General features: G+C 40.2%; 1 pseudogene; it reads right to left on the bottom strand.

Annotated features, from left to right (window-relative positions):
• Positions 1–13,421: 13,421 nt before the first annotated feature.
• On the bottom strand, positions 13,422–14,895 carry LOC105311344 (annotated as a pseudogene).
• Positions 14,896–27,777: the final 12,882 nt, after the last annotated feature.

Here is a 27,777-nt window from a genome sequence, read left to right as displayed (position 1 = left end):
CCCAGTGTTAACCTATCACATTCTACCCTCCACCCTGTGAAGTCATGGTTTCCCCTAACAAATGTAGAGTACTCGGGTGACCTCAGGAGGTGATCAGGCTTCCCTTCTCAGGGGCAGGACCTGAGCTAGCTACCCTGTGCTTGTTTTTTCCTTATCATGGCCCTGACGTGTCTTAGTTTTCTTGATCCTCCATTGCCTGATCCTTGCAGGGACCAGCAGTTAGGGCTTCTCTTTCCGTATTGTGAGGTGTCCACACAGGGTAATCCCCAGTGCGCACTCAGTGGGTGTGTCTACAGGGCGGGTTGGGGTCCCCCAATGGGGTACCCGAAGTCCGCCAAATGCAGGCGCTGTTTCTCCTTGCTTCCCGACCAATGCACCAGAAATCTGTTGTAGGAAATGACATCCGACAGAGGAAATCAGATGCTCAGACAACTTTGTTAGAGGAAGGAGAATTTATTGCCGGCAGAGAGCATGGGGCATTCAACAGACCCAAAGCACGATCTCTCTTTGGTTAGATTTCTAACAGTTTATATGCCCTTGCAGTCTCCATGCAAGGGACGCGTCATTCCTTTGTCTGAGGTTTCACGTGCGCTTCATGACTCAGGATGGGAGAGGGAGCTTCGGGTGGGGGGCTACAAGCGGGGAGGATTTCCAGACCACTGATCTTACAGGTCGTTTGTTTTGTAGAATCCCCGACCTTGGCATTACCAACACCATTATAGGATTCTTGAACAGAGAGACGGGACCTCCTCAGCAGATTCCTATCCAAAGGCTGAGCTCTAATTGTAACATAACAAGCAATTTTACACAGTCTTGTTATTCCTACACAGCTACAGAGATAAGAACATTAGTTGGATAGCAAGCTATGAATCAACAGATGTGAGCCGGAGAGTCCTTGAGGTGGGGAAGGTAGCTATGGGAAAACATGTTAGCTGAAGAGCACTGGGCAGTAGGTGGGGAGAGAGCAGTTTTAACCAGTTAAGTCGGTTACTTCCGCAGGCTCTTCCCTTTGCATTTTTTTCAGATGCCTCCTCTTCGCTTCTACTATTTCTGGAGGCTATCTCTGTGTCTCAGTATGTGGTCTATTCTTGAGAATGTTCCATGTGCACTAGAGAAGATGTATAAGCAGCTGTTTTGGGATGGAAGGCTCTGTAAATGTCAGTTATGTCTAGTTGGTCTACTGTGTCATTTAAGGATGTTATTTCCTTATTGATTTTCTCTTTGGATGATCTGTTCATATCCAACAGTGGGGTATTTAGGTCCTCTACTATGATAGTGTTTTGGTCTGTTTCTTCCTTTAGTTCTGTGAGTAATTGCTTTACATATTTTGGGGCTCCCTGATTGGGAACATAGATATTAATAAGTGGTATGTCTTCTTGGCGCATGATTCCCTTTGTCATTATGAAGTGTCCCTCAGTATCTTTCTTTGCCTTTTTATTTTGAAGTGTATTTCATCCGATATTAGTGCCACTACTCCCACTTTTCTCTGAATGCCATTTGCTCGAAATATCATTTTCACTTTGAGTCTGTATTTGCCTTTGGAACTGAGATGTGTCTCCTGGAGGCAGCATATGGTTGTTTTGTTTTTTGATCCATTCTGCAGCTCTGTGCCTTTTTATTGGTGAGTTCAGTCCATTACATTTAGGGTGGTTATTGAAACATGAGGTCTTCTTATAGCCATTTTATCTTTTGCTTTCTGGCAGCTCGGTGTTTCCATTGCTTCCTTGTCCTTGTGCTTCTGTTTTCTTTATTTTGGTTGGCTTTTGTGGTTTTTCCTCTGGTCCTTCTTGTTTTATGTTATATATAATGGTTCTGAATCTTTGGCATGTGGTTACCATTATGAATATGTAAAGGATAGATATATATATATATATATATAAAGGATAGTTATATATATATACATATATATATGTATATATATATATAGTCGATATATATATGTATATATATATAGTCGTCCATTTTTTTCTGTGCATGCTTTATCTCCATTCTCCTTTGCAAATTTGGATCTTTGAATTGTTATCTCAATTTGTTCCTATGTATGCTGAACAGTTATTACTATCTTGTTATAACAATTCTCTTCTTATTATTTAAGCTTATAATGCCCTGTTCTTAGTAAGGGTTGTACTCCTCTGCTTCTATTTGCCTGATAGTCACTTTACTCCTATTTATGTTTTTTTTTTCTTTTTGTCAATTTGTTTTAGATGAGCTGACACCTTTCAGTATTTCCTGTAGAGCAGGCCTCATAGTGGAGAATTCCCTCAATTTATATATGTCTGGAAAGGTCTTATTTTCTCCTTCATATCTAAAAGAGAGCTTTGCTGGATACATTATTCTAGGCTGGTAGTTCCTTTCACTTAATAATTTAAATATTTGATTCCATTCCTTTCTGGCTTGTAAAGTTTGCGCTGAGAAGTCCGAGGAGAATCTGATGGGTTTACCTGTATATATTACCGTCTTCTTTCCCCTGGCTGTCCTGAGAATTCTGTCTTTGTCGTTAATTTTTGATAATTTTAATACAATGTGTCTTGGTGAAGGCCTTTTTGGGTTGAGATAATTGGGTGTTCTCTTGACTTTTTGAATTCCAAGCTCCAGCTCATTCCTTAGATTTGAGAAATTCTCGTCAACTATTTGTCTGAAAATGCTTTCTAGTCCCTGCTCCTTTTCCTCTCCTTCGAGAATGCCCATTATTTTTATGTTTCCTCTCCTGATGGTATCAATTAGTTCTTGAATTTCTCTTTCAACATTTTTCATTCTTTGGTTTCTCTCTTCTTCCTTCTGATTCATTTCTAGATTTCTGTCTTTGATATCACTGTTCCTTTCCTCCATTTGGTCGACTCTATTTCTCAAGCTTGTTATTTCATCTTTCAACTCTTGCAGTGTGTTCTTTATCTCCAGAAGTTCGATTTAGTTCTTTTCGAGGGTTTCAGTCTCCTTGCTCTGTTCATCTAGTTGTTTTTTCAATTCCTGAAATTGTTGACATGAGTTATTTTGGATCTCGTTGAGTTTTTTCAGAAGTACCATCCTGAATTCTGTCACTTAAGTTGCATATGTCTGTAAGCTTATTTTCTGGAGATTTTTCTCTTTCTTTCTGAGATGCCTTGTTACCTTGGTTGTTCATGGTGTTTAATAGACTATTTCTCTGCCTGGGCATTCATGGAAGCGTATTCTACTATTTTTCCAGAAAGAAGATTTATTATATAAAGGTCTCTGTTTAGCCTGTTGCAAAGAAGGCGCTTTTCTTTTGGTTTCCAGTAGGTGACGATTAAGCCTCTTCGATCCCTGCTTTATATAAAGTCTTAACGGTTTTTAAATTTTCTTGTAGATATTTAATCATGCTTACTACCCTGTTTCAGTCCCTGTCAGTGTCGACAGTCTCAGCAGCATTTGCTCGGATTCTCCTGGGGCTCTCCGGTGATCGGTCTCAGAGGGTATGGGGCAAGGGGCCCTCTGGGTTGGGGGTTAGTGGCTACGGCTTAGCATCGGTCTTGCAACCACGGCCAGCAAAAATCAGCTGTTGTTCCTCTGCGGTCCCATCGCACTTCTCTGCTTTCTTCCCTGATGACTGGGCCCTGCAGCTTTCCCAGGCAGGCTGTTCGGGGAACTCGCCACAGGAACTCAGTGTTCTTTCTCCCCTCCCCCTCCTCCTGCAGGGATCTCCGGTGGCTGTGAGAGGCAGCTTCTTTATTTCTCCGGTCCACTGCCCGACACCAAGGTAGCCCTTATGCACAGATCCCATGCTCAGACATGCTGGTGTGCAGTTTGGGTGTTTTTTGTTGAGTTTTAGATGTACAGCTTATTGTCGTTTCAAGGAGAGAGATCTGGGGATGTCTCTCACTCCTCCATTTTTCCAAAGATCAAGTATCTCTTTCTTTCTGAGATGCCTTGTCACCTTGGTTGTTCATGGTGTTTAATGGACTATTTCTCCGCCCAGGCATTAATAGAAGTGTATTCTGCTTTTTTTTTTTTTCCCCCAGAAAGAAGATTTATTATATAAAGATCTCTCTAGGTTGTTGCAAAGAAGGTGATTTTCTCTTGGTTCCAGTAGGTGATGTCTAAGCCTCTTGGATCCTTGCTTTATATAAAGCCCTAATAGTGCCTTTTTTTTTCTTATAGATGTTTAATCACGCTCGCTACCGTCCGTTGCAGTCCCTGTCAGTGTCAGAGACAGTTTTGGTAGCGTTCACTTAGATTCCCCTGGGGCTCCGCAGTGTTCGGTCTTGGATGATATGGGGGGAGGGGCCCGCTAGGTTGGAGAATGGGGGCTGTGGCTCAGCCTTGGTTTTGCAACCGCGGCTAGTAAAAATCAACTGTTGTTTCTCTGCCATCCCTGCTTCTCTGCCATCTTGACTTCTCTGCTTTCTGCCCTGATCCCTCGACAGTGCCGGTGCGTGGATCTCACAGCTCTCCCAGGCAGGGTAGTTGAGGGAACCCGCCACTCCTACTCCCCTCCCCCTCCTCCTACAGGGAGCTCTGGCCGCGAGAAGCGGCTTCTTTGTTTCTCCCAGTCTGCCTCCCGACTGCAGGGTTTCTGACCTGTGGTAGCTCTTACGTGCAGATCCCACACTCAGACATGCTAATGTGCAGTTTGGGTGTTTTTTGTTGAGTTTTAGATGTTCAGTTTATTGTTGTGTCAAGGGGAGAGATCTGGGGATGTCTTTCACTCCACTGACATCTAGTTCTTTATATTCTTGACAACACATAATTTTAACCATTTCAGCAGGTGTGTGATGATATCCCATTGTGGTTTTCATTTGCATTTCCCTAATGACTAATGCTGTACTTTTGTCCATTTTTTAAAAATGAGTTGTTTGAGTTCTTGTTACTAAGTTTTGAGCACTTTTTCTACATTTGGAGACAAGTCCTTTATCAGATATTTGATTTGCAAAGATTTTTTCCCAGCTAGTGGTTTGTCTTTTTCATTCTCCTAACGATGTCTTTTGAAGATCAGAAGTTTTCAGTTTTTATGAAGACCTATTTATTAATTGGTTCTTTTGTGGATTTTGTTTTCAATGCTTTATCTAAGAAATCTTTGCTTAACCAAAGGTCATACAGAATTTATCTGTGTTTTATTCTATGTTTTTTGCTGTTTTGTAAGCTTTTAATTTTGAGATTATTGTAGATTTACATACAGCCATAAGACATAACACAGAGGAATCACATATACCCTTCACCCATTTTCCCCAACAGTAACATCTTGCGTAATTGTAGTACAATATCACAATTAGAAAATTGACATTGGTACAATCCACCAGCAAGCTTACTTAGATTTTACAAGTTTTACATGCTCTTGTGTGCATGTGCGTGTGTAGTTTTATGTAAGTTTATCACATGTAAATTCAAATGGCCAACACCACAATCAAGATATAAAATAGTTCCATCACAGGGATCACTGATGCTAACCTTTTATAGTCACAGTTACCTTCTTTCCTCCCACATCCCTATTCCTTAGTAACTAGTGATATGATCTCCATTTCTATAATTTTAAAATTTCAAGAATATATAAATATAGAATCATATAGTACATAACTTTTTGAGATTGAATTTTTCCACTTGGCTCCATACAAGTTGTTGTGTTCCTTTACATGGCTGAGTAACATTCACCCATTGAGGGATAGTAGGTTGTCTCTGATTTTTAGCTATTAGGAATAAAGCTGCTATGAACAATTATGTACAGGTTTTTGTGTGCATATAAATTTTTGGTTTTCTGTGATAAATGCTATAGAATACAATTGCTTGGCCATAGAATAGGCTTAAATTTAGTTTTGTAAGGAACTGCCATATCCTTTCCCAGAGTAACTGTATCATTTTACATTCCCATAAAATCCAGTTACTTTACATCCTCACCAGCATTTTGTGTTACTACTACTATTATTTTGCTGATTCTGTAAAGTGTTCAGTGCTTTTAATTTGTATTTTCCTAATGGCTAATGATGTGCTATTTGCCATCTGTATATACTTTTTATATCCTCTTTAGTGAAATGTCTGTTCATGATTTTTGACCTTTCAAAAAGTTGATTTATTTATTTTTACTTTCGAGTATTCACAGTTCATTATATATTCTAGATGCAAGTCCTTTGTTGAATACGTGATTTGAAATTATTTTCTCCCAGCTTGTAACTTGTCTTTTCATTCTCTTTACAGGGTCTTTTACAAAGTAAAAGTTTAAATTTTTGATTTATGTTTAATTTATCAATTTTTCCATTTATAAATCATGCCTTTTGTGTCAAGATTAAGAATTCTGTGCTTAAGTCCTGCCTCATCTTAGGTCCTGAAGGCTTTCTCCTGATTTTTTGTTTTGTTTTGTTTTTGTTTTTGTCTTTGCAAAAGTTTTATGTATTACATTTAAGTCTATGATCCATTTTGAGTTAATTTCTATATAAATGTAATACTGTTTAGGTTAAGGTTGATTCCTCCCCCCACCCCCGCCCCCATGGATGTCTAATTGCTTCGGCACCATTTGCCAAAAAAGGCTGTCCTTCTTCAGTTACAGTGCTTTTGCACCTTTGTCAAAAATCAGTTCTGTATATTTGGGATCTATCTGGGTTCTCTATTCTGTTCTGTTGATGTATGTATCTGTTCCTCTATCAACACTGCACTGTCTTGATTACTGTAACTATATAGTAAGGTCTCACTTCTTTTTATTGAAATTGTTTTAGCTATTCTAGATCTTATGCCTTTCCATTTAAACTTTAGAATAAATTTACAAAACCTTGCTAGGATTTTAAATACTAAAATATAGTTGTCATATGTTGCTGAGATTTTGATAGGAATTACATTAAACCTACAGATCAATTTCAGTGTAATTGAAATCTTTAAAATATTATGCTGAGTTTTTCAGTCCATAGTCATGGTATGTCTATTTATTTAGGTATTCTTTGATTCTTTTTGTCAGCCTTTTGTCATTTTCATCATACAGATTCTGTTCTGTTAGATTTATATGGAATTTTTTCTTTGGAAGAATTGTAAAGGTATTGTGTTTTTAATTTTAAAAAGTTTTGTTAGTATGTAGAAATGCAATTGATTTTATGTTTGATCTTGTTTCCTATGACTGCTGAATTTCTACTCTAAGTTTTATAGTTTTAGGTTTTTCAATTAGGTCTATTATATATTTTGTGTTAATTTTTAATATGATGTAAGGCATGGATTGATCTTTTTATTTGCATATGGGTATATAATTATTATAGCACTATTTGCTGAAAAGATCATCCTTTATCCACTAAATTGCCTTTGCATCCTTGTCAAAATTCAGTTTTCTCTCTGTGTGTGTACCTCTTTCTATACTCTGAATTCTAGTCTGTTAACTAATTGTCTCTCTTGATGTCAACATCACATTGTCTTGTTATAGCCTTATAGTAAGTCTTGAAATTAGATTGCCTTAGACTTACAACTTTGTTCTATTTTTAAAAAGCTGTGTAGACTCCTAAATTTCTGCATTTCCATATGGATTTTAGACTCAGCTTGTCAGTTTCTACAAAAATGCCTTTCAGTATTTTGATTGGACTTTTATTGAATCTGTAGGTCATTTTGGGGAGAATTGACATCTTAAAACTTTGAGTCTTTCTATGCATGAACAAGGTCTTTTTTAATCCCTCTCAGTGATGTTTTGTAATTTTCAAGTCTTCAAATATCTTTTGTTGTATTTATCCCTCAGAATTGTATACTTTTGACGATATTGTAAATATTATTGTCTTTCAAATTTCAGTTTCTGGATTTCTTTATAAAAATGTTCTTTATTTAAAATAGGATTTTTTTTCTTGTTTCCTGCAAGTTGCTAAATTTATTCATTTCATCAGAATTAATCATTGGATTTTCTACATAGATGATTGCATCGTTTGTGAATAAAGATGTTTTTACTTTCCATTCTTTATGCTTTTTATTAATCTTTTTACATTTAGTCTACTGGGCTCCAATTTAATTTTGAATCAAAATGGTAAAAGTGGACATCTTTGTCTTGTTTCTGGTGTTTGAGGGAAAGCTTTCATTCAGTGTGATATCAACTGTAGGTATCACAAGTCGAGGAGTTTCCTTCTATTTATAGTTTGAAGAGAATTTTTACAAATCAGGAATGAATTGGATTTTGTCACATGCTTTTCTGCGTCTATTGAAATGATCTTTTTTTCTCTTCTAGCTTGTTAATATGAGGTTTATATTGATTTTCAAGTGTTAAATGAATTTTGCATTTCTGGGATAGACCCACTTGGTTATGATGTATTGTTCATTTTTTAAAAAAATGATTTTCTTGACACTTTTTACTCGGTGTGTTTCTATTTGAGTATTTTCTACTGATATGTTTTAAGTTTATTCTTTCCTCTCTGTCTTACTGGGAAGTCCATCAAAAGAATTATTCTTATTTGATGTGTTTTTTTATTTCTAGTAATTCCTTTTAGCTCTTTTTGAAAAAAAAATTATCTGTATGGTAAAATTCCCCACTGTTCATATTATCCTTCCTTTTCACTATTTTTCTTAAAATACTCATCATAGTTATTTAAGTTTCTGTCTCGTAATCCTCACACTGAGGCCATGTCTGGATCAAGAATCTTTCCTTTCTTGGTGATTACTGTCATAGACTGCCATTGCCTTGGGCTGTTTGTAGGACCCAAAGTGTCTTAAGAGTTTGCTCAGTTCTCCCACTCTGCCCCAACTTCAGCATACACTGCCCTCCCATACTTCAGCCAGTTCTTTCTTAGCTCCCCTATTAATTCTTACGATTGTAGAACACAGTTGCCTCATATTCTGTATAAGGCTCAGAATTCCTGTGGGGTCTCTTCGTTTTCCTTTATTGTGCCAATTTTTTTTTTTTCAGTATTCTCTTCAGGCTACTGAAGATTTTAAACTCTCAAACCAGCCCATATTTGGCCTTCAAAATTTCATATTCATGTCTATGTTATCCTTTTATTCTTGCTGCCCTTTCAAAGATAAAATAACTTAGGTACCTTTTCTTTCAAGAGGAGTCTGTCACTTTTTATATTTTAGCTTAGTAGATTTCTTGGTGACCTCAGCTTTCTGATGAGTTAAACCATCATTTTTTTTTAAAAACTACGATTTTGTAGGTTATCTGGCTTTGTTGTTGTTTTTGTTGTTAGGGTTGGAGAGATATTTCCCTGTGACTTTCTATGTTCTAAGCAAGAGTGGAAATTCCTAATGTCTTTTGAGTCCTGGTCCCAATTGTCTCTGATATTATGAAGCATTCCTGCCCCATCATCCTTCCATTGAATTCCTCCTTTTGCTTAAGCTGAGTTGAGTCTGGTTCACCTCATTACAACCACAGTGTCCTGACTCATACAGCAATGGGAAAAGCACTGGGAAAATGTAATGTAGGAAATGGCACTGCCCCCTATTAGAAATGCCTTCATTTTTTTACCTGCAAAACGGGTGAAATTCCTGGCCCTGTCTGCTCACGTGTCTCTTGGGAGATTCTTCTGGAATAAAGGATGTGAATGAGCTCTGTGAAAATGCACAATCAACATGTATACGTTATTACTAATGATAAAGTCTTTTTTTCCCCACTGCTTCAGTATTTATGGAACCCAGGTGTTCTCTCCATTGGTACTTCCACTTTCTGGTTTAAGTCCATCATTTCTCAACAGGAGCTTACTATTTGAGATACCCAGCCTGAGCACTTTAGGTATCTGTGCTATCCTTATTATAGATATGGCCTGTGGATTCCTGACTCCAGCTCCTACTGTATGATGTTAGAGAAATAGTATAACATCCCAAAGCCTCAGTTTGTTTATAAACCAGTGATAAAGACAGCATATAATCTCAAAGAGTTGTAAAATTAAATGCCATCTTTGTGGTCTGTATCTGGAATGCTGAAAGTGATTTGCCCAAGGCCATGCAATAAGTTTGCATCAGGGCTAGGCTGAAGCCCAAGTCTGTGATGCAAAAAGCATCATTTGGAATCACTGAGTTCTGTGGTCTCTGAATAGCTTCCCTGGGCTCCTCCTCACCTTTGTTACATATTCTAAAAAACCACCCTTTTAAAGTCTCTCCCTTGCCCCCAAAGCTTTGTTTGTTCCTGAATGTCAGGAACTCTCTCCACATCTTCAGCTAGCATTCAAGGCTCCTGACAGTCCTTGACAACACTTACCTGTCAAACATGCCTTATTGTTATGTTTCGCTATATGTGCCTTGGCTGTGCCTTGAATGATGAGTAAGCTGAGGACAGGCAAAAATGAGAGGGCCATTGTAGGTTGTGTGGGACATTTTCAGGGGGTGAAATGATGGAAGCAAAGACCAGGGGACAAGTAAGCAAGGTGGCATATACGGGAAGCAGTGAGCAAGCTGTTGGATACATGAAAGGTGTGCATTGTGAAAGGTGAGGCTGGAGTATCATTTGTAGCTGGATGATTCAGACCACGAGCACAGGTCTAAGATGCCTAGTTCTCGTTCAGTAGGTGAAAGGGAATCCACAAAATTGGTTTGAGAGGTAAAGACACGGCCATCTGCATACCCTGCAAGGCTTCTTCAGTCTGATTTCAATCTGTCTCAGAGGTCACTCGGTCTGGAGTACACTCTCAGGATCCCTGTCCCACATCATTCCCCTCGCGGTCTCTGGAAGGCCCAGCCTTACCCACTGTCAGAAAAGTACCGTCTTCAGCCTCACACTGCTGAAACACCACAGCCTGAAGCCCTGAAGAAGACGTAGAATATGACTGCAAGATTTCAACTTCTGCTTGTCCACACAGAAATCTGTGTGTCAGTTTGAACTGTAAATTGGGGGTAAAAGCATCTACTTTGGAGGGTTACCATGTGGATTAAATTAGATAAAGTAAGAAAAGTACACAGGCACAAGTCTGGCATTCTGAAGCCAGCCCTCAGTAAAGACTTCTGCCCTGACCTCCCCTTGGAATAGTCTTCCCTCTAGCACAGGGGACCCCAATCCCAGGCTGTGGACCGGTACTGGTCTGTTGCCTGTTGCCTGTTAGGAACTAGGCCGCACAGCAGGAGGTGATCAGTGGGCGAGTGGAGCAAAGCAAAGCTTCACTTGTATTTGTAGCCGCTCCCCAGCACTAGTAACACTGCCTTAGCTCCACCTCAGATCACTCTCATAGAAGCACTGGTCCCTGGTGCCAAAAAGATTGAAGACTGCTGCTCTAGCACATTCCATTCACAATGTGGTCTGAGGATGCAAACAAGCTGCTCTCCACTTGTCAAATGTGTGGGTATCACCTAAGAGGTAAGCCACTCAGTTTATGCCTTCAAGAAAGCACAGGCGACCCAAGAACAGAACAGAGGTGACTGCAGTCCAGATTTATAACACAGTAGGAAGCATGTGGAAGGATAGTTCCTTCCCCTCTTTGAGGCTTTGATGAGCTCACGAGGACAGCAGTGAGACACAGAAGAAGAAAGTATGCATCTAGTGACGTCTGGTTAGAGTTCTATGAGTCACCCACTGGAGAACTTGGGTAGGTCCCTCCACTTTTTCGATCCCATTTCTTTATTGAAATTGGGTTGCTGTGAGGGGTGATTGAGAGAATACAGGTGAAGTGTTGCATGTTGGCTAACACTGCCAGTGCCCAGTTGGGTCTGCCTTCTTCCACATGGATTCCCCATTTGACTTGACCCAAGGGGAGGAGCAGTCCCTTTGTTGTTCTCTGGGCTTTGACGTACATAGACCTCTGGGACTGGCGCTGCTGTGATGGTAAAGTAGTTCTATGACATTCACATGCCACAAGTGGGACAGAGGCAGGGGCATTATCTCCTTGGCTCTCTACCGATTCTGCTGGTAGGTGTTACAGAGGATCTAGCACAGCACTGTCCAATAGAAATATAATGTGAACCACATATGTAATTTTAAATTTTCTAGTAGGCACATTGAAAAGAGTAAAAACAGGTGAGAAAATTTACCTATCCCAATAAATCTAAATGTTTTTTGAACATGTAACTGACATAAAAACATTGTTAATGAAATACTTTGTGGTTTTTTTGTACTAAGACTTCAAATCCCATGTGTATTTTACATGTGAAACGATCTCAGTTGGGACTAGCCGCAGTTCAAGTACTCAATAGCCATTGTATGGCTCGTGGCTACAGTAGTAGACAGACCTAGTGTCTTAGACTTGGCCTCCAGGAAAGAGCTATGCTGCCATCTGGTGGTTATGTCGTCAAATAGCATCCGAAGCACCCACCCCCCGCCAGGCCATGTGTTGGCATCAAAGACACCTAAGTTCTATGTTTCCTGCCTTGGGGTGCCCTCCACCTAGTTAAAGGGAAAAGACCAGCACAAAGAACGAACCTTTAGAGGATGTGAAGTCCCAGAAGAAAAAGTTCTTACAATGTCCTGGGATTTGGAAACATCTGGGTTGATATTCAGCCAGAGCAGTGAGAAGGCTCTGGAACAAGGAGGCATTTCACAGATGTAGAGATGGAGAGGGAATCACATGCTTGGGGCCACATGATAAATAAGCAGCTAACTCGAGGTGCAGAGGACCTTGGCCAGCCCACCAGCATCTCTTACCTGGACCATGGAAATTGCTTTTAAAATTACTGTTTTGTTTTTATTAACAAATAATTCAGTGATTCAAAATCTAAAAAGTATGAAAGCAAAGAGTCTCCCACCCATCCCCACACCCTGAATACCTTGTTCCTCTTAAATGAAGTATCACAAGCAATGCCATGATAACCTTGTACATAACTGTTCTACTTGTGTGTGAGTATATCTATAGAATAAATTTCTTAAAATGTTATTATTGGGCCCAAGGATGTGTGCTTCTGTAATTTCGATAAGGAATGGCTTTTTTTTTAAATTAGCTTTATTTAGATATAATCTACATACAATAAATTTACTATTTTAATTGTATCATTTGATGACTTTTGAAAAACGTATACATTTGTATAATCACAACCAGTCGTGACATTGAACATTTCTATCACCCCATAGTTTTTTCGTGGCCCTTTGCACTAATCCCTTCACCAATGCCACCTGCCTCTGACAACCACTGATCTGTTTTCTGCCTTTATAAGATGGCCTTTTCCAGAATATCACATGAATGGAATAATATAGAATGTAGTCTTTTCTGTCTGGATTCTTTTACTTAGCATATGGATTATGCAATTCATCCATGTTCTTATATAAGCAGTACTTATTTTGATTGTTTAGTAGTATTTTATTCTATGTATCTATTACAATTTCTCCATTCACCAGTAGATGGTTATGAGTTGTTTTCAGCTTGGGGCTATTATGAATAAAGCTCTTTCTTTTTTCTTTCTTTCTTTCTTTTTTTTTTTAAGGGTTGACAGAGCCAGCTGAGACTTTATTTTGGAAGAAACACTTGACTTAGGTAAGAGGTGGTCCCCCAGGCAGTAGACTCCCCACCCAGGGTTGGGCTGAGGACTGAGGCTAAGCTTTAGGCAGGTCTCCTGTGCCAGAGGCTCCTCTGCACAGCTCCTTTCCCACAGGCTCGGAGGCCAGGAGAGACCATGGTAGCCATTTACTTGGGCAGGACGTCAGATGACTCAGAAACCAGCTTCGCAGCATGAGTCTCAATCTTCTTTGCAACCACGGTCTTGGTGGAGCTGGTGCTGGTGCGGCTGAAGGAGCCAGAGTGCCCCGCCTCCCCCAGAGCCGAAGTTGGACTGGAAGCTCAGACAGTAGTTGAGGCCAGGGCTTGTGAGGTTCCCATAGGCCAAGCTCAGCCCACCTGAGTAGCCACTGGTAGTGTTGGTATGGATACTCATGTTTTGCATCCCAGGCTCCAGCTGGCTCTCCTTGCCCTCCAGAAGTTTGCAGTAGATGACAGTCTCCACATCCAGGGCCATGAGCTCCTGATATTCACGCAGCTGCTAGGCTATGTCTTGCTTGGAGTTTCTCAGAGCAGCCTCCAGCTCAGCTACCTTGGCCTGAGCATCATTAAGGGCCAGCTCCCCACGCTGCTCAGCATCAGCCTTGGCGGCCTCCAGGGAAGCCTTTTGGCCTTTGAAGGCCTCAATCTCAGCCTGGAGTCGGCTGATGTTCCAGTTCATCTCAGAAATCTCTGTCTTCATGTGACACAGGTCATCCCCATGCTTCCCAGCCAATAACTGCAGTTCCTCATATTTGATCTAGTACATGGTCTCAGCCTCAGCCCGGCTGCAGTTGGCAATCTCTTCATACTTGCCCTTGACCTTGACAGTGATGCCATCCAGGTCCAGGGAGCGGTTGTTGTCCATGAACAGCACCACGAACATGTTGGAGATCTGGGCCTGCATCTTACAGATCTCCTCTTCATACAGCTGCCTGTAGAAGTTGATCTCATCGGTTAGCCCGTCCAGGCAGGACTCCCGCTGTACCTTGTTCATGTAAACTTCCTCCGTATCCTTCCTAATGAGGACAAATTCATTTTCCATCTTTGTGTGCTTGTTGATTTCATCCTTGTACTTCAAGTCCTCCACCAGCCCCTGCATGTTGCCAAACTCTGCCTTCGGCCTCAGTTTCTCCTGGGCCAGTGTGTCCAGCTGCCACCGAAAGTTGTTGATGTAGCTCTCAAACATGATGTCCATGTTGCTGCGAGTTGTCTTCTGCTGCTGCAGAAGGTTCCACTTAGTCTCCAGAATCTTGTTCTGCGGCTCCAGGCTCCATACCTTGTTGATGAAGGAAGTGAACTTGTTGTTGAGGGTCTTGATCTGTTCTTTCTCCTAGGTATGCATGGCCTGGATGTTGAGGTCCACCTCCAGCTTCAGGGGGCTCAGCAAGCTCTGGTTCACTTGGACAGCTGTGATGCTCCCCATATCTCCAGCCCCGCCGTAACCCACGGCCAGGTTCATGTTGATGCCTAGGCCAGCCCAGTAGCTGCCCACCCGGGAAAAGGCCAAGGAGCTGATACGGGTGCTGGGAGCACTCAAATATGAGTGGCTGCTGAAGGCCCGGGGACCAGAGGTGGATGCCTTATAAGTTACCCTCATGGACATGGTGGAGGCTAGAGTGAAGGGGAGGAGCCAAAACTAAAACTGACAGACACTGCAGAAGGAGCCAAAAAGCTGCTTCTGAATAAAGCTCTTTATGAACATTCAAGTATGGTCTTTAAAGCTTTCATTTCTCCTGGGTAAATATTTAGGAATGGAATTGCTGAGTCATATGGTAAGTGAATATTTAACTTTGTGAGAAACTGCCATACTGTTTTCCAAAGGAACTGTACCATTTTGCTTTGCCACTAGCAATGACAGTTCCACACCCTCACCAACACTTGGTACAGATGGCCTTTTAAATTTTAGCTATTCTAGTAGGTGTGAAGAGATATCTCATTGGCTTGAATTTTATTTGACTGATGCTGCATGTTGTCCATGTTCTCTTTTGCTATTTTTATATTCTTTGGTTAAGTGCCTGTTTTGATCTTTTGTCCATTTTTTAATTGAGCTTCTTATCTTATTATCAAGTTATATAGCTTTATATATTCTAGAGACAGATATATGTTTGTCAGATGTATGTTTTGCAGTTATTTTCTGTCTCGGCCTATTCATTATCTTATCAGTGTCTTAATGAACAAATGTTTTCGATTTTGATAAAGTGCTCCAATTTTCCCATGTGTTTGTCCTTGGGCTGCTCCTGTTCTTGGCTTCATCACCGCGGGGAAAGAAAACCTTTTTTCTGGTGCTCACTGTCTAAAGCAGAATTCTCCTGCATTGTCCAGCCTATGGCTATTGTCTAAGGTCATGTCTTCCATTAACTGCTTCTCATGCTCTTCCCCCTTTTCAAGGAATTGTCATCTTTTTCAGTTTATTAAGAGAGTAATATTATTTTTGTTTCAGGTTTAAATTTATGATTTAAAAAAATTGACAATGCCATTGCCCAAAGACCATCAGGAATACACCTGTAGTTAAAGACAGATTTTTTACTCTGCAGTCAAGGAGAACATACATTGTATGTAAGGAAGTGTGTGAGGCATCTCAGAATGGAGCTAGAGGGTTGTTAGGGTATGTTTGGGGGCTGGAGTTAGTCATAGGATGGTATTGGCATGGATTATTCAGAATTTATAAACTACAGACTTAATGTAACAGTGGTCTTATTTCAGAATATACATATTTGTTTGTTACTCTTGGGCTAGTTTGTGTTCTTGGAACACATGGGTCTGTTAGAACAAACTAATGTTAAAAGAGTTTTAATTTAGGGAGTTCGTGATAAATGTCATAGTTTTGGTTTGGTAGAATTTATCTGTTTTGTGAGTCGGTATATTTTGGAAGTTGTGGTTTTTCTTTCATTTTTATCTATCATATCACTCCTGTGGATTCTGAATGACTAAAGTACAGCCTTCAGTAATGTAAGATTAAAACTGTTTGCCAAATAAGTGGCGAAGACCAAGAGTTCAGTAAAGGCTATTGGGCTAGTGGATATCTATATAGAAAATTCATACCTCTGGGACCTATATTTATGATTCACATTATATAAAATAGTTTATAAATAAAGTGTCTCAATATATTAGAAGACTATATGGGAGGATATTTTTATAATGTCAGTGTGAGGGAGGTATGTCTAATAAAGATACAAAAGCCAGAACATACAAGAGGAAACATTTATAAAAGAAAAGACTAATAATTGTTTTATATATACAGAAAAGCTACAATCCAGGAAAAAAAGGCAATCTGTGGAGTATGATTAACTAATGGCATTCAGCTGCTGACTCCTTCAGGTTCACTAAAACTTTGAACCTGAGGGTCACACTGTTCTTGGAGTAGATCCCACCAATGGCTGAGCAACACTGGCATGAGGGCCTACCAACCTCTGCCCAATGTAGGATGCTTTGACTGGCAATCTGCATTGTATACCAATGGCTCCCTTGCCCAATCCTGCTTCCTCCCTTTTCCTTTCACATGAAAAGTACTTCCTAAGAAACTCTTTACACTCCTAACTCTATCTCAGCATCTGCTTCCTGGAGGACCCAACAGACACATGATTTAAAAGAAAAATAGGAAAATTTATAAACAGAATTCACAGAAGGATAAACATGAAAAGATGCACACCACCACCAGTGATGAAATATAATTAGTGAAAATAAAATTTCGGGTAGAATAAGACAGAAATTTTTGTCTGTCACATTGGCAAAAGTTTAAAGAATAATATCTGTGTTGGCTAGTGTAGAGGAAAGACTATTTCATGATGTGACTGTCTCCTGAATGCTGCCAGACCTATCAGATCTGGGGCAGAACAGAAATTACTTCACAAAAATCCCCTCAGAGACTGTCTGTCTGACCCGTCCCGAATGCCTGGTTCCTGGACAGGCTGTTGCCTCATGGCAGAAAGCATGATAGACATTTTCTCCTTTTCTATGGCAGATTATACCCCAGTACTGCTATCCATCCTGCCCTGTCCTATATAACCCTGAGGAGGATATCTATGAAACGATCCCCCTGATTATCTTTCCTCTGGCTCTGCACATAGCCATTACATTACTGCTGACTGCATTCCCTATGCTGTGCTCTCCATCCCTGTGACCATTTATCAATACTAATTTGTACTTTTTAAACCCTTTCTCCAAGCCCCCCACCACCCTCCCCTGTGGCCATCACCAGATCGTTCTTTATATTTGTGAGTCTGTTTTCGATTAGTTTGTTCTTTTTGTTCCTTAGATTCCGCATATAAATGAAATCATATGGTATTTATCTTTCTCTGTCTGACTTATTTCACTCATCATAATGACCTCTAGGTCCACCAATGTCGATGCAGATAGTAGGATTTCATTTTTTTCATGGCTGAGTGATATTCTATTGTATATATGAACAATAACTTCTTTGTCCAATCATCTGTTGATGGGCATTTAGGTTGCTTCCATATTTTGGCTATTGTAAATAGTGCTACCATGAACATAGGGATGTGTAGATTTTTACAAATTATTGTTTTGGTTTTCTTTGGAATAATACCCAGAAGTGCAATTGCTGGATCAAAAGGTAGATCTATTTTTAATTTTTTGAGGAACCTCCAGACTATTTTCCATCGTGGCTGAACCAATTTGCAATCCCACCAACAGTGTATGGGGGTTACCTTTCCTCCACATCCTTGTCAACACTTGTTATTTTTTGATTTATTGATGATAGCCATTCTGACAGATGTGAGGTGATATCTCATTGTGGTTTTAATTTACATTTCTCTGATAATTAGTGACCTCAAGCATCTTTTCATGTCTATTGGCCATGTGTATTTCCACTTTGAAGAAATATCTATTCAGGGCTTCTGCCCATTTTTAAAATTAGATTGTTTGTTTTCTTTTGTTGTTGTTGAGTTGTATGAGTTCTTTATATATTTTGGATATTAATCCCTTATCAGATGTATCATAAGCGAAAATCTCCCATTCAGTAGGTTGTCTTTTTGTTTTGTTGATGGTTTCCTTTTGCTGTGCAAAATCTTTTTGGTTTGATGTAGTCCCATTTGCTTATTTTTTCTTTTGTTTCCCTTGCCTGAAGAGAGATAAATGAAAAAAAAATTAATAGTAGCAATATCAAAGATATTGCTGCCTATGTTTTTCTAGAAATTTTATGGTTTGGGTCTTACATTGAAGTCTTTGACTCATTTTGAGTCTATTCTAGTATGATGTAATAAGGTGGTCTAATTTCATTTTTTTGCATGTCTCTGTTCAATTTTCCCAACACCATTTATTGAAGACTGTCTTTACCCCATTGTATTTTCTTGCATCATTTGTCATATATTAAGTGAGCATATAGACGTGAATTTATTTCTAGGCTCCCTTTTCTGTTCCATTGATCAATATATCTGTTTTTATGCCAGTACCATGCTGTTTTGATTACTGTAGACTTGTAGCATAGTTTGATATCAGGTAGTGTGATACCTCTAACTTTATTCTTCTTTCTCAAGATTGCTGTGTCTATTTGGAATCTTTTATGGTTCCATATAAATTTTAGAATTATTTGTTCTAGCTCTCTGAAAAATGCCTTTGGTATTTTGATAGGGATTGCATTGAATCTATAGATTGCTTTGGGTAGTATGGCCGTTTTAATGATGTTGATTCTTCCTATCCATGAGCACAGTATATGCTTCCATTTATTTGTATCTTCTTCAATTTCTTTTTTCAATGACTTACAATTTTCTGAGAACTGTTCTTTTACCTCCTTGGTAAATTTGATTCCTAGGTATTTTATTGGTTTTGATGCATTTGTAATTGTTTTCTTAATTTCTTTCTGAAAGTTCATCATTGGTGTGTAAAAATGCCACTGACTTCTGAATATTTATTTTGTAGCCTGCTACTTTGCTGAATTCATTGATCAGTTCTAACAGTTTTTTGGTGGAAATTTTGGAGTTCTCTCTATATAGTATCATGTCAACAACAAATAATGAGACTTTTACTTCTTCCTTTCCAATTTGGATGTCTTTTATTTCTCTTTCTTGTCTTATTGCTGTGGCTAAGACTTCCAATACAGTGTTGAAAAGAAGTGGTGAAAGTGGGCATCCTTGTCTTGTTCTCAATCTTAAGGAAAATGCTTTTAGCCTTTCCCCATTGTGTATGATGTTAACCGTACGTTCATCATCTATGGCCCTTAATATGTCGAGATATGTTCCCTCTATTCCCACTTTGCTAAGAGTTTTTATCATAAATGGATCCTGGATTTTGTCTAATGCTTTTTCTGCATCTATTGATATGATCATATGGTTTTTATATTTTGATTTGTTAATGTAGTGTATCACATTAATTGATTTGCGGATATCGAACCAACCTTGCATCCCAGGAATAAATGCAACTTGATTATGGTGTTATTATATTTTTAATGTATTGCTGAATTCAGTTTGCTAATGTTTTGTTGAAGATTTTTGCACCTATGTTCATAAGAGATATCAGCCTATAGTCTTCTTTTTCTTTTGTAATGTCTTTGCCTGGTTTTGGAATCAAGATAATGGTGGCCTCATAAAAGGAGTTAGGGAGCCTTCCCTCTTCTTGAATTTTTTGGAATAGTTTGAGAAGAATAGGTGATAATTCTTCTTTGAATGTTTGGTAAAATTCACTTATGAAGCCATCTGGTCCAAGACTTGTTTTTGGAGAGGTTTTTGATTACTGATTTGATTTCATTGGTGGTAATTGGTCAGTTCAGATTTTCTGTTTCTTCTTGACTCAGTCTTGGGAGATTTATGTTTCTAGGAATGTATCCATTTCTTCCAGATTGTCCAATTTGTTGGCATAATATTGCTTGGAGTATTTTCTTATAATCCTCTGTATTTCTGTAGAGTCTGCAGTTACTTCTCCTCTTTCATTTCTGATTTTATTTGGGTCCTTTCTCTCTCTCTCTTTTTTTTTTTTTTTTTGATGAATCCAGTTAAAGGTTTATCAATTTTCTTTATCCTTTCAAAGAACTTGCTCTTGGTTTCATTAATCTTTTATATTGTTTTTCTAGACTCTATTTCATTTTTTTCTGCTCTGATCTTTATTATTTCCTTCCTTCTATTCCCTTTGGGCTTTGTATCCTGTTATTTTTCTAGTTCTTTTAAGTATAAGATTAGATTGTTTATTTGAGCTTTTTCTTGTTTCTTAAAGTAGGCCTGTATTGCTATGAATTTCCCTCTTAAGACTGCTTTCATCGTGTCCCATAAATTTTGAGTTGTTTTGTTTTCACTTTCATTTGTCACCAGGTATCTTTTGATTTCTTCTTTGATCTCATTAATAACCCATTCATTGTTTAGTAGTTATTTAGCCTCCATGTATTTGTGTATTTTCTAGTTTTTTTCTTGTAGTTGATATCTAGTTTCATACCATTGTAATCAGAGAAGATGGTTGATATGATTTCAATCTTCTTAAATTTACTGAGACTTGTTTTGTATCCGAACATGTAGTCTATCCTTGAAAATGTTCCATGTGCACTTGAGAAGAATGTATATTTTGCTGCTTTGGGGTAAAATGCTCTGAAAATATCTATTAAGTCCATTTGTTCTAGTGTGTCTTTTAGGCCCATTGTTTCCTTGTTGATTCTTTGCCTAGAAGATCTGTCTATTGGTGTCAATATGGTGTTAAAGTCTCCTACTATGAATGTATTACTATTGATCTCTCCTTTTATGCCAGTTAATAATTGCTTTATGTATGTAGGTGCTTCTATGTTGGGTACATGTATGTTTACTAGGGTTATGTCCTCTTGATTTATCAATCCCTTTATCATTATGTAATGCCCTTTTTTTGTCTCTTACTATATAGACTTTGTCTTAAAGTTTATTTTATCTGATATAAGTATTGCTACCCCAGCTTTTTCTTTTCCATTTCCATTGCGTGAAATATCTTTTTCCATCCCTTTACTTTCAGTCTGTGAGTGTCGTTTGATCTGAAGTAGGTTTCTCGTAGACAGCATATGCATGCTTCTTGTTTTCTTATCCATTCAGTTATCCTATGTCTTTTGGTTAGAGCATTTAATCTACTTACATTTAAAGTGATTACATTGTTACTGCCATTTTATTATTCATATTTGTTATTTCTAATTTTTTTACCCCTCCTCTTTTTACAAAAGACCCTTTAACATTTCTTGTAATACTGGCTTGTTGGTGATGAATTCCTTAAGATTTTCCTGTCTGGGAAGCTCTTTATCTCACCTTCCATTTTAATCGAAAGCCTTGCTGGATAGAATATTTGTGGTTGTAGATTCTTGTTTTTCATAACTTTGAATATTTCTTGCCATTCCCTTCTGGCCGCAAACTCTCCATTGAAAAGTTAGCAGACATTCTTATTGGGGTACATTTGTAAGTAACTAGCTTCCTTTCTCTTGCTGCTTTTAAGATTGTCTTTGACCTTTGGCATTTTAATTATGATGTGTCTTGGTGTAGGTCTGTTTGAATTCCTCATTTGAGACTCTTTGTGCTTCCTGAACTTGTATATCTAATTCCTTTGCCAGGTTAGGGAAGTTTTCTGTCATTATTTCTTTAAATAGATTCTCAACCCCTTGCTCTCTCTTCTTCTTCAGGTACTCCTATGACCTGGATATTTTTACGCTTCATGTTGTCCCAGAGTTCTCTTAAACTCTCATTTTTTTAAATTCTTTTTTCTTTTTGTTGTTCTGATTGGGTGTATTCTGCTATCTTGTCTTCCAAATCACCGATTCGATCTTCTGCTTCATCCAATCTACCGTTGAATCCTTCTAGTGTATTCTTCATTTCAGTTATTGTATTCTTCATTTCTGTCTGGTTCTTTTTTATAGTTTCTCATTGTGCTCATCCATCCTTCCCATAAGTTCATTGAGCATTCTTATAACCATTATTTTGAACTCTGTCTCTGGTCGGTTGCTTGCTTCCATTTCATTTAGCTTATTTTCTGGAATTTTCTCCTGTTCTTTCATTTGTGGCATGTTTCATCGTTTTCTCATTTTATTAGCCTCTGTGTTTGTGTCTATATGTCAGGAATATTTGTTTCATCTCTCAGCCTTGGCATGATGGCCTGAATGTGGAAGGTGTCTTGTGTGGCCCAGTGGCACACTCTCCCTGATCCCTTATGCTGGGAGCTCTGGATGTGATCTTTGTGTGGGTTGTGTGTGATCTTTTGTTGTCGCCAAGCCTTTATTGTTGTTAGTAGATCAGTGGATGAGATTAACGCTCAAGCTGACTAATTGTGGGAGTTGGCTCTACCCACAGGTAAGAGTTGTGTTGGGGCTGGCCCTGTTACCGGAGAGCGGAGATCCTCTCCCGGCGTGTTGTCCAGGTTCTTGATGTCTCGAACAAAGAATTGAGCAAGACACTGAAATACAGTAAAATTTTATTAGAAGGAAAAGGAGTGGAAGCAGAAGAAGCATGGCTCAGAAGGCTTGGTAACAAAATCTTTGGGGATTTTAGCCCTATTTGCCGTGGGTGGTTTTCTTAGAGAGGTGGGCATCCATGATTGACAACTAAGATTGACAGGACTCAGTGATTCATCATTTTGCTTTCTGCGCATGTTTTTTTTCCAGAATTCAGTCTGTTATAATGATATTAATGAACTTCTGGGCATATGCATCATATTATAATGATGATATAATGAGACTCAGGTGAGTTGAAGGTTGTTGGGGTCTTCATTGCACAGGTATGAGTGACTGGCTTAAACTGTCTTGTTTCTTTGTAAGAGTTAAAAAATGCTTTTGGCTTGCCTAATTGTGGGTGGATTAGGGCAGCCCCTATCTAGGGTAGGATGACCTCAGAGTCTTTCCAGGCAGACTCGAAACCCCCTAACTTTCCTGCCTAACTCCTTTTTAAGAGTCATGAACCCCCTTATTATTAGTATGGATGTTGAGGGACAGGAGGTCTCTTCTTCCTTATCTGCTTCCTGCTGAGAATGGCTGTAGTCCCCGCCTACAGGGGTTTCATGGAGCTCTTTCCCTTTCTGCCTCAGTCAGGGTGGGGTCTTGGGTTTCCTGCTAAAGTGCCACCTCAGTCCCTAGACAAGGAAAAGAAGATACAAACTTATTATTTAAATCATATATCTATTAATTTATATTATTGATTTGCCAGTTGAGCAAAGGGAAACAGTCTTGGTTAATATATTTCTTAAAGAGTTAAAAAAAAAACCTTTAGCCTAAATCCCCTCCCCTCTCAGCCTCTAAAGGCCCTGTCTTGCTTAACACCATTTCTGCTAACAATGGACTGATGACCCTTGTCGATACCCAGAGGATCTGAGTCACCAGTTTCAGGGGAATTATCAGGATTTGAGGGAGAGGGCCTTTTTCCCAAAGAAAGGAAGAAAACTAGGTTTACTAAAAAGATTAAGAACTCTGAAAGAGATGTCTCATTTCATTTCACACTGAAAGATGAAGATTTTTACAAGTGATGTCCCATTTTAACCCCACTGAGTGGGATTTGCCCTAGCAGGCTTGTGTACTTGTTGCAACCACCCTTTATGTGTATCACTAAGGGGACTGGTCAGGAATTGCTCTGTTGTGGTCTGGTTCCAGCCTCCAGATGCATTATTTTGTGGCCCCTTGGGAGGGGCTCCCCCATAGGACAAGGTCAGCCGCTGCTTTTGATTGTTCAGGAGTACCTGGTAAGAACTACAAAGCAATCTGCTGATGGTTGTTGCCTATGCTGGATCTATAGGTAAGTGGAAGAGACAATGCTGTAGGCAGCTGTTGGTTATCCCCCGCCCCTGACCTATGGCAGTTTAACAGAGGGACCAGTGCTCCTCAAGGCCTGATACTGCCTGTCAGTTGCCTGTAAGTCTCTGAAACTGGATGAGCCTCTGGGTGGTATGCGTGTTGGGTGGCACAGGGACCCTGGGAGTCTCCAGGGTCTATTTGAGTAAATTTCCCTCTGCCACTGCAGTGTCGGTTTACATGCCAACACTGTCTCTGTGGCTCCCTGTACAAGTTTGCACTTGTAGCAAGGTCAACTGCTATCCACCCTGGGTCTAAATGTACTACCCCAGAGCGGGGGCAGCTGCCTATCAACATGCAACGGGCACCTTGTGTATTGGATGGGGCAGGAGCTCAGGGAGTCAAGGACCCATCAGGCCACTACAGACCCCTGCAATCCCCTCAGGAGATATTGCAGCTCGTACGGGCGGCAGTGGTTTGTCCACAACTGTTTTCCTTGAAATGCGCTCACTGTGCTACCCTAGGTCTATTGCCTGCACTGACTGCACAGTCTCAGAACCAAGCAGGGCACAAGAGGCTGCTTGTCAATGGGCTACAGGCACTTTGTGGCTTGGGTAAAACAGGATCTCAGGGAGACAAGGTCCATTCGGCCAATACAGCCTCAGTTTTGCTGCAACTTCTGTGCCTGGCCGTTCCCGCTATAGACACAGATCGCAGTGAGACCAGATGCTGTCTGGGGTGGTCCCACAGACCCCTGTGCTCACTGGACACAATATTGCAACTCTTGCAGGCAGCAAAGTTCTGCCTGCCGTTGATTTCCGTGCGTTGCCCACCCTGTGCCAGCCCAAGTTTGTTGCCTGTGTGGATTAGATCACGGGAGGGGAGGGGCAGGGCTATGGCAGTTCACTGTCAATGGGCCACCTGGGGCAAATTGTGGATAGGTTGGGGCGGGGTCTCAGAGAGACAATGGCAGTAAGATCAATACAGCCTCAGTCTTGCTGCAACTTTGGTAACTCGTGAGCTCCCACATAAGACCCAGATCACAGCAAGACCAGCTCCTGCCTGGGACTGGCTCATAGGACCCTGATATCCACCCAAGTTCATGTTGGCAACAGTGATCTGCCTGATACTATCTCGGAAATGGGGCTCACAGCACTGGTCACCCAATGGGAATGCACGGCCCTGAATCAGAGCAGGGCTTGGTAGCCATCCAGCAACAAATGCTCCAAGCAATCTGCAGGTTGGGTGGGACAGGCTGATCCCCTCTGACCCCTGTCTGCACAGTCAAACTAACATAGTCTATAGATTACCCTGTGGGGAGGCTGGACTAAGGCACAACGGTGGCTGCCCTTCTAGCACTCACCCTAGAGCCAGGCAATGCAGACTTTCTCAGAATGAATCCCAAGCAAGCCTCTGACCCACCACAGGTGTCCCAGGTGAGAGTCCGCAGGTCAGAAAGACTGCACAGGTCCTTCAAAAGGACGTCTAGGGTTTCGGTCTCCTTCTATCTCACCCAGACGGCCAGAATCCCCTCTGGTTTCTACAGAGTTATTGGAATCACCTTTTCCCTGAGCTGGGGAGCCCCCAGAAGAGACCAGGAACCCCCTTTCCTTCAGGAGAGCCTCTGCAGCCTCGCTCTCTCCTGATGATCCTCCGCCACCCGCAGGTGCAGGTCCAGCCCAATTTGTGACCCTGCCCCTCCTGCCGGCTTTGATGTGGCTCTTTTATATTATCAATGTAGTTGTTATGATCAACTGGACTTCAGGTGATTCTCCACGCTGATTACTTTATAATTTGGTCACAATTTCAGTGCAGACCTGGGAGGAGACAAACCCTGCTTTTACTTAGTCTGTCATCTTCCAAAGTTACCCATCTATGCCATTTTTTTATAGCCTTTGTTTTAAAGTCCATTTTATATGATATAAGTATCACTACCCTAGCTTTTTTTTTTTCATTTCCATTTGCATGAAATATCTTTTTCCATTCCTTTACTTTCAGTCTGTGTGTGTCATTTGATCTGAGGTGGGTCTCTTATTGACAGCATATGTATGGGTCTTGTTTTCTTATCCCTCAGCTAACCTGTGTCTTTTGATTGGAGCATTTAATCCATTTACATTTAAAGTGATTATTGATAGGTACATAGTTATTACCATTTTATAATTCATATTTATGGTGTTTCCCCTCTTCTTTTTACAAAAGTCCCCTTAACATTTCTTATAATCCTAGCTTGTTGGTGATGAATACCTTTAGCTTTTTCCTGTCTGGAAAACTCTTTATCTCACCTTCAGTTTTAATTGATAGCCTTGCTGGGTAGAGTTGTCTTGGTTGTAGGTTCTTGTTTTTCATCACTTTGAATATTTCATGCCAATCCTTTCTGGCCTGCAAAGTTTCTGTTGAAGGTCAGCTGTCTTTCTCTTGCTGCTTTTAGGATTCTTTCTTAGTGTTCAACCTTTGGCACTTTAACAATGGTGTATCTTGATGTGAATCTGTTTGGGTTCCTCTTGTTTGGGACTCTTTGCGCTTCCTGGACTTGTATGTCTATGTCCTTCGCCAGGTCAGGGAAGTTTTCTGTCATTATTTCTTCAAATAGGTTCTCAATCCCTTCTCTCTCTTCTCTTTCTGGCACTCCCATGATGCAGATGTTGGTACATTTGATGTTGTTCTAGAAGTCTCTTAAAACTATCCTCATTTTTAAATTTTTTCTATTTGTTTTTCCAACTTGCTGATCTGGTTCTCTGTTTCATCTAATCCACTGTCGATTCTTTCTAGTATATTCTTCATTTCAGTTATTGTATTCTTCATTTATAACTGCTTGTCTTTTATGGTTTCTATGTCCTTTTGTTACTTACTCTCCGTTGAAGTCCTCACTGAGATCATCTATTCTCCCCCTGTTCATTCAGCATCCTTATAACCAGTGTTTTGAACTCTGTCTCTGGTAGGTTGCTTGCCTCCATTTCGTTCATTTTTTTTTTCCCTAGGGTTTTCTCTTGTTCTTTCATTTGCAGCATGTTACTTTGTTTTCTCATTTTAGTTGCCTCTCTGTGTTCATTTCTATGTATTGGGAAGATTTGTTGTCTCCTAGACTTGGCCAGGTAGCTTTATGTAGTAGGTGCCCTGTGTAGTCCAGTGGTGCAGTCTCCCTGATCACCTGCATCGGGGGCTCTGAGTGTTTTCCTTTTCTTGGTGTGTGTGTTCTCCTGTGGTAGCTATGCCTTGATTGCTGGTAGCTCGTCAGTGGATATGATTGATTCTTGGGCTGACTAGCTGTGGGGATTGGCCATGCCCTCAGGATATGAGCTGCCGTGTAGGGGTTGACCCCATGGAATTGGATTCACCCTAGCAGTCTCATACCTGTAGAGACCACCCTTAGGGTATGCTGCTTATGGGGCTAGTCAGCTTGTACTCTGTTGTGGTCTGACACCAGCTTTCAGATGTGTTGGTTCTGTAGCCTTTTGGGAGGGTCTCCATGTAGGCCAAGGTCAGCTACTGCCTTTGATTCCTCAGGGCTACCTGGTAGGAGCTACAGTGATTTGAGGATATCATATAAAATGGACTTTAAAACAAAGGCTATGCTGGAACTGGAGTCAAGTGGGAGAGACCATGCTGCAAGCTGTTTGACCCCAGTACCAGGCCTCGGGTGGCTTAGCAAAAGGACCAGTGCATCTCAAGGCTTGGGGCTGCCTGCCAACTGCCTATATGACTCTGCAGCTGGAAGAGCCTTTGAGTGGTATGCAAGTTAGGTGGGCTGGGGACCCAGGTAGTCACAGGGGTAAAGCAAACGAATTTCACCAAGCCAATGCAGAGTTAGGTTTCATGCCAGTGCTG

Source organism: Pteropus vampyrus, unplaced genomic scaffold (genome assembly GCF_000151845.1).
Source record: "Pteropus vampyrus isolate Shadow unplaced genomic scaffold, Pvam_2.0 Scaffold1000003289, whole genome shotgun sequence".
In the NCBI taxonomy this organism is placed as follows: Eukaryota; Metazoa; Chordata; class Mammalia; order Chiroptera; family Pteropodidae; genus Pteropus; species Pteropus vampyrus.
Note: the sequence above shows the minus strand (reverse complement) of the source record. Positions and strands in the feature narration are given on the sequence as shown.